This window comes from Trichomycterus rosablanca, chromosome 24 (genome assembly GCF_030014385.1).
Source record: "Trichomycterus rosablanca isolate fTriRos1 chromosome 24, fTriRos1.hap1, whole genome shotgun sequence".
Lineage (NCBI taxonomy): Eukaryota > Metazoa > Chordata > Actinopteri > Siluriformes > Trichomycteridae > Trichomycterus > Trichomycterus rosablanca.
In genome coordinates, this window is record NC_086011.1 from 12,002,267 (window position 1) to 12,014,414 (window position 12,148).

Sequence of the window (12,148 nt, forward strand, 5' to 3'; positions counted from 1 at the left end):
GCTATGAGAACAAAGATGGGTCAAGACTCAACATACGGCTGTATGTAACAGTTAGGCTGTAGGGCTGTAAATATTAAGAGAATGGATATGTACATTTTAAAAGCAGCTGTGTGCACATTATGTGCTGCTAAGACCTAATTAATGAATGAGGTTAGTTGACCTGCTATTCATAAGCCATGGTAGCCTTGGAATGTCTAGGTGGAATTGTAGCATCAAATAAATCGGTGTCCTGGTAAGCTTACAATGATTGATGTATGGAAGTTATGCCATATGGTCTTGTAGTCCATATGTGGATGCTACTTCAAGCCTGAATTAATGACAAAAGGACAGTTTTGCAGGGTTGCCACACAGAGGAACTGTTGTCTGTAAGTGGGAACCAGTGTTGGTGGATGATGGAGTTTTTTGGGTTGTGATCAGGTAAGTGTGTCTTCATCATTGGATTGTGAAGACAGTGTGTTCTTGTTTAGGTCAGTGAGACTGACCGTGCACGGCAAGATTTTTGCGGTGAAGATTGAGTATTTGGAAGTCTGTATGAAAGATAAATATTAGCTTAGGGTTGTGGGCATAGCTATCCGTGAGGCCATCTTGTTTTTTTATGACCACAGAGGTCAAGTTCTACGAGATTTACAAGATTTACGACCTCTGTGGTTGTAGACAAAGCCTTCAAACTTCTTAGTCTCGGACAAAGTTTGAATGTTTAAGAAAAAAAAAGCTTTAAGAATCATATAGATCCACCCAATTAGATTTTGATCTGATTTGCATAATATGCAAAATCACACTTATTTTTGAGAATAAACTAGTCTCTGTTTTTTTACTGCACATACACAAATGTGGTTTTAAAATATCCTAAAGAACTTGAACTGTAATAATTAAAAATGTTGGAGTACAGTGTTGTTGCCAATCCAAACATGGGTGGAGAAAGCCAAGCATATACTGCTCTAAATTATAAAGCATTTCGCCATTTTTCACAAAACCTCACAAGCTATGCTGCCTCAGAAATGTTTCATACTCATGTTTCTGGGACACATTTGGCCCATATTATTATTATTCTTTTTCTTCAACAAAGCGAATACAGAATACATAATTCAAATGCAAATAATAATAATAATAATTTCTTACATTTACTTGGACTTTCATTCCTGCATTTCAGACCTGCAACACATTCCAAAAAAAGTTGGGACAGTAAAGCATTTACCACTTTGTAATGTTGCCATTCCTTTTCACCACATCTAAAAGATGTTTTGGCACCGAGGATACCAAGCGATTTAGTGTTTCAGCTTTTATTATGTCCCATTCTTCCTGCAAACATGTCTTAGGATGTGCAACAGTACGGGTTCATTGTCGCATTTTTCAACAGTATATATATATATATATATATATATATATATATATATATATATATATATATATACAAAAATTTAAATTTATTGTGAGTAAAAAGTTAGGACACCCCCACATTTATTACTACTTAAAATGTCTAAAATTAGAATCCGGTGCACCACATCAGCTGCAATGATTACACCATCGTTAGAGGACATTGGAGTTTTATTTCAACCTAAGACTAGAGTTTGGTTTGCTCTTGATTATTAAAGGGAGTGTTATCACCATGGTGAGATCTAAAGAGCTCTCTGGGGCCTTCAGAAAGAAGGTAGTAGATGCATATGAGTCTGGGAAGGGATTTAAAAAGATCTCAAAACTATTTGAAATCAGCCATTCCAATCTGGAAAATAATTTACAAGTGGTGAACATTTAAAACAACTGCCAACATGGCCAGGTCAGGCCGTCCTAGCAAGTTCAGCCCAAGAGCAGACCGCAAGATGCGTAAAGAAGTCTCCAACAATCCTACAATGTCATCACGGGACCTACAGGTAGCTCTTGCCACAGTTGATAGCAAGGTACACGCATCTACCATCAGAAAGAGACTGCACAAGTTTGATTTTCAGGGCAAGACTAAAGTTTGCCAGAGAACACCTAGACAAAGACCAGGACCTCTGGAACTATATATATATATATATATATATATATATATATATATATATATATGGTCAATTTATTAATAAAGTAAAAATATGTGAAAACTTATATTTGAATATGAAAATATTATAGTGTTTCTGTGATGTTGATATGGCATTCCAGACAGTTGCTAGGGTGTTACAATTCGTATGGTTGCTTTAGTATCTTAGATGATTGCTAAAATGTTGCTAGATTGATGCCATAGTATTATTGGTGGTTACTATAGTATTGTTGGGTTCTTGAGTAATTTCCCCTGCTATAAGCGTTGCAATGTACAGTCAGTAAGAAGTGGTGAAGAAAAATTGATTGAAAAAATAAAAGGTGAGATAGTTCATTTACATGTGGAAAGGTGACTTTCTTTGAATGAGTAGTCTCTTCGAAAGTTATATTTCTGTATTACATCCAATAGGTGGCAGCAGATGAATACTGTAACAGTCCACAGACACATTGCCATGGTCTACGGTGCTACTATTTAACTGAGTAAATTCAATTACACTGTAGGCATTTGTAGTAATAAATATTTAACGATGCTGTTGTAAATAATCAGACACCACTGATCTCGAGTCATTGATCATGCAGTGGTTGTGTCATTTTAGTTGTCCTCTTTCCTATTGTCACAAAGTCTGAAGGCAGTGCGAACCAGCCCCGGTTCTGGACTGCTTTGCTTGGGGGGGCAGTAAAACCTAATGAGGGGGCATGTTGATAGTCATGTTTTTGAAGCCAGAAATATATTCAAGGCTTGATTTGTGCATGAATGATGACAGCCAAGCTATTGATACTGGCTTAAAGTGATGTATGAGGTAAAGAAATAAAAATGCATGTTTTCGAACTTAAACTTAAAACCCAATGATTAAAAAATACATGTTGATTATGTAAATGGAGAAAAAAGATTATCTAATTGTATTTCATTTTAATACGCCCCCTTAATTAAATTGCCATTACTAATAGAACAACTCTATTTCTTGAAAGGCTTTAATACAAATTTAAGTCAAAGCTGACAAATGTACCTACACACAGACTGAGAATATTCAAACGTGGAAATAGGAATGAGTGAGAATATTTATATTATTGGGAAATTAAAATATAAAGAAAACAAAAGAATACTAATTCTGTAAAAAAAAAGTGTTTACCAGTATACCTGCCTCTCGCTCACACTAACAGAACATATACTGCCGAACTGAACTGTTTGGGGCAGTCTGCCGATTTTTATATGACTCAAAGAGCCAATCAGGAATAAGCAAGGAAATACCTGTATCTTCACACTGTAAAACAAAATGCATTTTTGTGATTGGTTCAGAGATAATTTTAAAAATAGCCGTTGCTTGCATTGTGCTTGGGGGGGCAAAGACACAATTTGGGGGGGCAATGCCCCCCTCAGCCCCCCCCTAGCGCCGGCCCTGGTGCGAACACTGATGATCAAAAATAAATCGGATGTAGCTACTTGTTAAACATGGGGTAAACGTTACATACACTTGTTATGTTTTTGCACCCATTCCTACTATTAATGATCACATCAATTAACTTGACAATAAAATGAAATTACTGCCTTGTGCCACTGTGTCATATCATGAATTAAAGTATAGCCTATTCGATTGTATTAACAAACGAATGTATTTATCTGCAAGTTAGAAGGCATAACCTTTTTTTCAAAACGCCATGGTATGTTGTCAATCACATGATGCCTGTTTCTGCAGCAGAAAAACATTCCTACCTCATCAGTCACCCACTACGCTTGACTGTGGAGATAGTATTCTTCTGGTCATAAGCCTCGTTTTCTTCTGGTCATAAGTCTCTACCTTTCTTGCACCAGACAAACTGCTGATCCAACTAAACAGTTCGTTTTTATTTCTCACTTCACAGAACTGAGACTAAGGCCTCTGGACAAAATTTGGGCTTTCTGAGATGGCCAGGCAGGTTAGCTACTGCAATGTTGTCTCCAGGAATGTTCTAGGTCTTGGAAATCTTCTCATACTCAGTGACCTTTTTTATTTGCTATTTCTAGTAATATTAATATTGGCTTTACACTGCATTGTTACACCAGTTGTATCATCAAACATTCCAGCTGCGTTTCAGCAACAGTCCAACCAATATAAATATGTAGCTAGCTTTAAAAAGCCCATCTAGTCTAAAAATGACCAAGGGAAAAGTGGGAAGTAAACACAGGGATTTTCGAGAAAGGTTGAATATCTTTTTTACTTCCAATAAGGATAAATTACGCCTATGTCAAGGAAAAGTACTTGAGAGATTTTTTGTGGTGCACAAAACCTAGCATAAATATAGGTGTTGAATAAAATACAATAAAGAAAGAGTAAATACAATTCAATGTACATTAATTTGCATTAGGTATTAAAATAATAAAATAAAAAAAAACAAAAAAATTGTCCAGTCAGTAGCATAAATGTTATATGGGTGCCAGTGTAGATATGCACCAGAATATAATAATAATAATAGAAAGTGGCTGTGCATTGTGGAAGTTCATATATTGTGTGCAATATAGGTGACAGTGCAACTTACTGACACCGTGGAGAGAAGTTGTATGGTGTGATCACTGTTGGAAGATCTCTTGTTGGAAGACCTTTCCTTATTAAAGCGGAGCTGAATAAAACTGTTGCTGAAAAAAAGTAGAATCTGCTCATCCCCTTCTTATATACAGCCTCAGTGTTAACCTTCCAGTTCAGTTCAGAGGAGAACACCCAAGTATTTGTAAGTTTCTACCAGCTCAACAGCCTGACCCTTGATTGGTCTTCTTGTGGTCTTTTTCTTCCTGAAACTTTCTCCATCACTTTCTCCTTGGTCTTAGTTACATTAAGAAGCAGTAGATTCCTCTCGCACCACTCAGCTAAGCTGTTTACCAGGTCTCTGTATTCTCTATCGTCACCATGAAAGGACCTGGTTGTCAGAAAATATCTGAAGGTAACAAAAATCTGACCTGAATCAAATAAGATAATTCTTACTACGGTGTTGTTACTGTCAAAGTTGGAGTGCACCTTCTGCATTAAGTAGATTATGGCATCATCCACACCAACCTGCTTTTGGTAGGTGAACTGCAGTGTATCCAAGAAGGGATAGCAGAAGTCTTTCTAGTTCTAGTACCCTCATGACATGTGACATGAGAGCCACTGGTCTGCAGTCATTCAATGAGGAGGTAGGTGTCATTGTCGGAACAGGAACCAGGCAGGATGTTTTCTACAGCACTGGTAGAAACTCCTGTTTAAGAGTCAGGTTGAAGAGGAGTTGAAAAATCCCACACAACTGGAAAACACTGAGACTGATTCCATCCGGTTCTGCTGCCTTGCATAGTTTCAGCTTTTCCAGCTGTCTCTTCACCTGGCTGGTTGGTGAATCTCTTACTTCAGGATAAGTGAAGAACAATAGTAAAAAAAAATCACAGAACTAAAGGACAAGATGGTTGTGTGTTTCTGGCTTTTTTGCGATGTAACGGACATAACAATCAGATAAGACCAAGATTTAACTTTTTGGACTAAACTTTAAGGCGGTATGTTTAAAGAAAGCCAAACATGCCTACCCTGAAGCAAAGTTATGTTACAGGAATGTTTTTGTTCAGCAGGAACTTAGAAAGCTGAGTTATGTGCCCCTCCAAAATGGTTAAAGTCGCAGCCACATATAAGAAATTAAACAAATTAATCTTTATCTTCAATAAATAGAATACTAAATTAAAAGCTGCATTTTGTGTTTATTTGTGTTGTCTTTAGCTAAAGGATCTAAAACATTTAAGTGTGACAAATTAACAACAACAGAAGAAATCTGGTGAGGGACAAATACTTTTCCACAGCACTGCATGGTCAAAAGCATGTGGGCACCTGAATAGACAATCCAAAAGAGCAGCTCACTGAAAAAGAAAATTACTATTAAGCTTATTCACTTGCTGTTGATGAGAGCGCTGATGAGCACTGATGCTACTGACACAGCTCAGAGTTTGTTCTGTTTCAATTCCATGGGCATTAATTTGGAGTTGCCATCCATTCAATATTTTATTTATTATGTTTTCTATGAACTGTATGTCACCACATGTTGAAATGAGACCAACAAGTATTATTACACTCAATTGTAACAGATCTTTAAACCAAAAAAAGTTTTTAATGTATTAACTAGGGCTGTCACACGATAATTTTTTTTAATCGAGATTAATCGTGATTAAAGAACAAAATTAATCGCAATTAATCGCAAACTAATAATTAAGCAAAATTTTAACAGTTATGCACATTTTTATTGCAATAACATGTTTACCAATACAAACATTCATAAAATATGATAAAATTATTAATTCTAAATTCATTTTAGAAAGCACATTATCTGACAAATGTGAGGATCTTTTCCTGTTCATAACCCTGACACTGAAATCAGGTGCACCAACCATACCCTCAACTCAAAAATAGTGTTAATTAATACAGTCCATGTAAACGCTTGGTCCATATAAATATCAGATACAAATGTGTTTTTAAAAAACTACATCACAAATATAAATCATGTATTTAACCATGTGATTGAATAACCTGAATAAACTGTAGAGACCGGAGGGGGAGGAGGCGGAGCTACGCGGTTTTGATGGACAGTGATCGCATGATTTCATTCATCTTTTCATCAACACGTTAAAAAAAGTGAAAACCGCTACAAGTAGTTTTTCATCGGACAGCGACGATAATTGATTACTTTTTCTGTTTGAACAATTTAAAACAAAAGATGCGGGCCGTATAAAACCTGATCGCGGACCTGCCTGCTTTATACAGTATATTATGATCCATTTAACAGCAGTGTTTGTAAAGTTCCGTGTACAGTTCATGCGCTTTACATCCTAATTCATCTGAAATACAGTTAATTATCACAGAGACACATATGTATGTGGCACAAACAGCCAAATAAAAATAGTTAGATTAAAAATTTTAATCTCAATTAATTTTTTTAATCGCGATTAAAATTTTAAACGACAGCCCTAGTATTAACCCTTTCATGCATAAATTATAACAACATGAATCAAGATTTTTTCCCCCCAAATTTTCCTTTCAGACTAATAAAACTACTGAATTGCTTTTTTTTTTTTTTTTTTTTTTTTTTTTTTTTTTATGTAATTAATTAAGAGTTATTCATGTGTCCACTCTGGTGGACAGCATGCATTTCAGTTTCACTGAGAGTGATATTTTTATAAACTTTTTTTAAAATAAAATACAGCCTTTCAATGATGTACAACAAATGCTATCATGTTTTAACATGTACTGGACCGGCTATGAAAAAACTTGAACAGTCTACTGTCCTGTGAACTAGGGAATACGTTAGCAAAGCAGCCAGGGCACAAAGGCACAAGACATTTCAAGCAAATGTACTTGGTCTCTTGCGTGAATAGAGTATCTTGGCATCTGTGTGCATTTTTTTGCTTCCTTGAGCTAAGGCCAGTAGTTTCCAGGCCCAGATCTGATCTCAGTACATCTCATATTGATACAAATGGTATAAAGAACCCAGCTAACAATTTTTGGTTTGGAACAGATCATTTTGGTTGCCCTTTGGTTCCCCAGGAAAGTTTTCTTTATGGAAATAGAACGTTCCCGTTTGGTTGTGCATTATAGTTCTGGGAACGTTCCCCTAACGTTCCCGTAACCTTAAAATTATAGAAACCTTTAAGGGAACCTTGTACTAAACTTTAAATTATTGAAAACTTTAGACAAGAAAACCTCACTTTCTAGTTGTGCTAATGGAGAGTTCTGCTTGCTATATACGTAAACTGCAAAAAATGTGGAGTAAGATTTACTTAAAAAAACTTAGGAAAGTTTTTCCACATACAAACTGCTAGTAAATTTAACAGACCATATATTCAAGTAAAAGTTACTCACAATTCTATCTGGATTTTACTAGAAATTCTTCAGTAAAAGTTACTTTGCTACGCACTGCTTCAAGTATATTTTAATAGCTGTATCTTAGTAGATTTTACTTAAACATTGCAGCACTAAAAGCATTAAAACATGGCTTATAAAATGCTATATTATAAAATGCAAAATAATTTTACATTATTCAATTCAACATCAATGATTACCATATACAAAAACCACTATAACAAACAGACATTTTTTGTCAAACTTTTTTATTTGTTTTGCTCAATTAATGGAAATGCATTTTTTACTTACAGTTCAGTGGACAAAATGTCTTTCAAACAGCATGTTTTCTAAAGTCTCACTCGCTACACAAAAGTAAAAAATTTAAATGGAAAACAAACTATAAAAGTGTCACAGTGTAAGGACAAAATAAATGTTATCAATCTTTCCACAAAGTTGAATCAGTTCATCTGGACACAAGTTTGTTGTAGAGATACGTTTCGTCACTCAATCTGAATGACTTCTTCAGTCTGAGCTGGTGTTGAATACCCCAACCTTATATGCAGTTGATTTGCATAACGACTGATCACTGCCCATTGCATAACAATGGAACTGGTGATCAGGTCCATATGAAATTCACAATGACCATTAATTACAATGGTAATGTCTTTCACACATGATTGGGGTAAAGCTCCAATTACGGCGTTGTATGATGGTGAGAGATGTACTCTCAGGCCCCCTCCCCGGTTCAGAGATGGTCGTTCCCTCTTCACGTAAATGGCCTCTTTGACTCCACGTTCAAACCAGCGTTCCTCCTTGTCAAGGATCTGCACATCTTCATCTTTAAATGAGTGGCCGCTGGCTTACAAGTGGGTGTAAACCGCAGAGTCCTGGCCAGAAGAGGTCGATCTTCTATGTTGGGCCATCCGTTTCGCCAGTGGCTGTGGATTTGTGTACCTGGATTATTGAGCATGCATCAACAGATATCAATCTTTCAAACATTTTTCTGAAAATCTGCAGTAAAAAATAAAAATAGATGCAAGTAAAAGTTTGTCAGAAACACTTGCTCCAGGTGGACTGACTGTACTCCTCCTGAACTCATCTTTCACCTAAGACAAAGATTAAAAAATAACATAAATTAGTAATTATAAAGCTTATGTAGACCTTAGAATGTTATTTTACATTATAATTTAATTTTACTTTCTCAAGGTTTGCCTTCAGGTTGCCTAATAATGCACATTTGTATTTGAAAGACCCAGGACTATACAGCCTCAGACATATTTATTTTTAAGTAGCAAAACAGGCTTTCATAATCATTAGACAAAATAACTATTTTAGAACCAATGTTTTAAGCCCACGTTCATTACACGTTCATAACGGAACAAGTTATCCCGATTAATATAACTACATAACAGTCAATAGTGTAGAAAGTTAAACAAATTTTAAATATTTATAATATTAACTGGCACGGTAATATAATTTCTTAAAAAATGACGGCTTACCATAAAACAGTCTCCTTTGGCCAAAGTATGTCCTCAACAACCGAAAAACTTTGTGGTGAGAAGACTTGAGAAGATTCAAAAGTCTCAGCAGCTCGTTTAGCACTCTGTGTGTGAAACATGTCCGAACTTGCCAGGCAATGCGCATGCGTGGAACATAAAGTAATATTTACTAGAAGTTTTTAGTTTTGCTTTGCTTCAATCCAAGAAATAAAAAAACATAGTTAATTTTACTTGGTATTTAGAATAAAATTTACTAATGTATTTGATAACAAATAATTACAAAGAAACACCAAGTAACACACTAAATTATATGTGACATTCTTAAGTAGCAAGACTGTACTAGAATATTCTTGTATAAAGTACTTCAAAAATCTTCACTCTATTTACTAAGTCAAAAAATCATTTTTTAATTTCTCTCACTGGATCATGAGAAAACCTTCCGTGGCGCCGGCGAGGAGGAAGGATAGCGTCAGGGCCGCAAGTGAGCTGCCTTTGGCAGCTTATTCAGTGGTTTAGGGACAGACACCCATTCATACACACATACATTCATACAACAGGCAAACATATAAACTACTTACCCAACCCTCACCGCAGCCACCCCACTCCCAACAACGGGATACACGGCCACGGTGAGCTTAGACACCACTGCCGCAAGGCTTTCTGGGTAAAGCCTGTGCCGACGCTACAATACTTTATACAGATAAGAAATAAAACCTTATACAAGCTTTAACTAACGTTCTCCGTTAGTTCTCATAAAACCATGAGAGAACTTTAGGTTTCATAGTTTTATAGTTGGTACTTGTAAGTAAAGGTTGATCTAGATAGATAGATAGATAGATAGATAGATAGATAGATAGATAGATAGATACTTTATTGATCCCGAAGGAAATTAAAGAATGGACCGTCTCAAGCAAAAGGCTGTTTTTTTGGTAAGTTCCTACTAAAAAACTTTAGAGATCATAAGAAAACCTTCCGGGAACGTTACTGGAACGTTACTTTAAACACATAAGAAAGAAAACCTTAAGGCAACTTTTAGATAACGTTCTCTGTTAGTTTTCATAAAAACATGAGAGAACGTTAGGTTTCATAGTTCCCGGAACGTTATGGGATGGTTCCCTAAAAATAACCATAGGGGAACAAAATTTTAACGTTATGGATTTAGAGTAAAATACATTCGGTTGTTGAAATATCCACAGAATACATGGTGTCCATTTTAGTGGACATGTGGTTAATTGTAATTTACTGCTTAAAATTTTTTTTGAACAACACAATGATTGTATTGCTGCTTAGATGTTGCTTTTTGTATTCAAATTTTATTAACCAGCAAAGATGCCTTTTAGTAGAAGAATTTTACAGAAATTCCCGAAGCAGATGGAGTTTCTGACATTTCGTCAGCTATTTTTTTTTTTTTTACATGATTTGTTGCACTTCAAATTATTGGCCAGATGGTGGCGCAATATTGGGTAGTTTGGTAGCTTCCCCTTAAAATGCTGTCATGCATCAATAACAGTAAAAGATACGCACATGGAAAATAATTCCATTTAAATACGTAGCTGTCCACTGTAGGGACCACCATGCATGAAAGGGTTAAAGGAGAAAAAGTGATTTATCATAGACTGAAAAAATATGGAAAGAATAATTCTCTGTGGGTAAATTAAATTTAACCGAGCATTGAGTTTAAAAGTAGTAAATGAGTAAATGAAATAAAAAAAAGAAGGAGACTTATGAACACCAAAAAAATTCTCTTTAGCCGCTGCATTTAATCTTCGTACACAGAAGCAGCATTAAAAACACCATCAAAGCATTGGACAAATTACTGAATGTTACTGACATAAGACAACCTCAGAGATTTATGACGAGCTGTATCTCGTACTAATTTACATAATCATTTGAGGTGTCAAATGCATAAACATTAATAAAACAACGACTTTGATTAACAACAATTAACAACAACTGATATTATTAGACTTTTGGGGGCTCCTTTATATTTATTATTTTTATAAAAGGTTTATACATATTTTAATGAAAGTGAATATGGACTAGAGCGGTCTGTTTGAAATATGGCGTGTGAAGCTATTAGAACGATTCATCCCTGCAGCTTCTAATGCAGTAATTCCAATCTGTAGCCATTAGTGAACACTTTATGAGAAAGATCGAGCCAGAGAGAGAGAGAGAGAGAGAGAGAGAGAGATTTTAAGGGATTTGACTGTGATTTGTAGAATTTTTTGCCTTATCTTCCACCACGCTTTAGCCTCTATGCACTTAAACGATGTTCTTCTCAATTGGGAGAAAGTCACATAACTTTGAACTCTAATGTAACATGGAAACATACGTATGGCGTGACGACTCAGTAGTAATAAAACGTTTACGTTTGGAGGCCCTTTGCTAACAGATACTGGGGACGAATATGACATTCCCTGGAAAGCACTAGTAAGGTGGTAGTCAAGGTAAGTCTAAACAAAATTAAATCAGTGTAAAATAACAACGTAGCGTACATCCAGTCACATTATTGTCTAGTTTTAATTTGTTAATATAGAGCTAATTATATACTTTCATTTGTTAATTTATTATTCGTTTTGCGTGTTGTCGAGTATTTACACTCTAAAAAGTCATGTGTTAAAAACGACACACACTGTGTCTAAGCTCACCGTGGTCGTGTATCCCGTTGTTGGGAGTGGGGTGGCTGCGGTGAGGGATGGGTAAGTAGCTTATATGTTTGTCTGTGGTATGAATGTATGTGTGTGTGAATGAGTGTCTGTCCTAAACCACTGAGTGAACTGCCAAGGGCAGCTCACTCGCGGCCCCGACGCT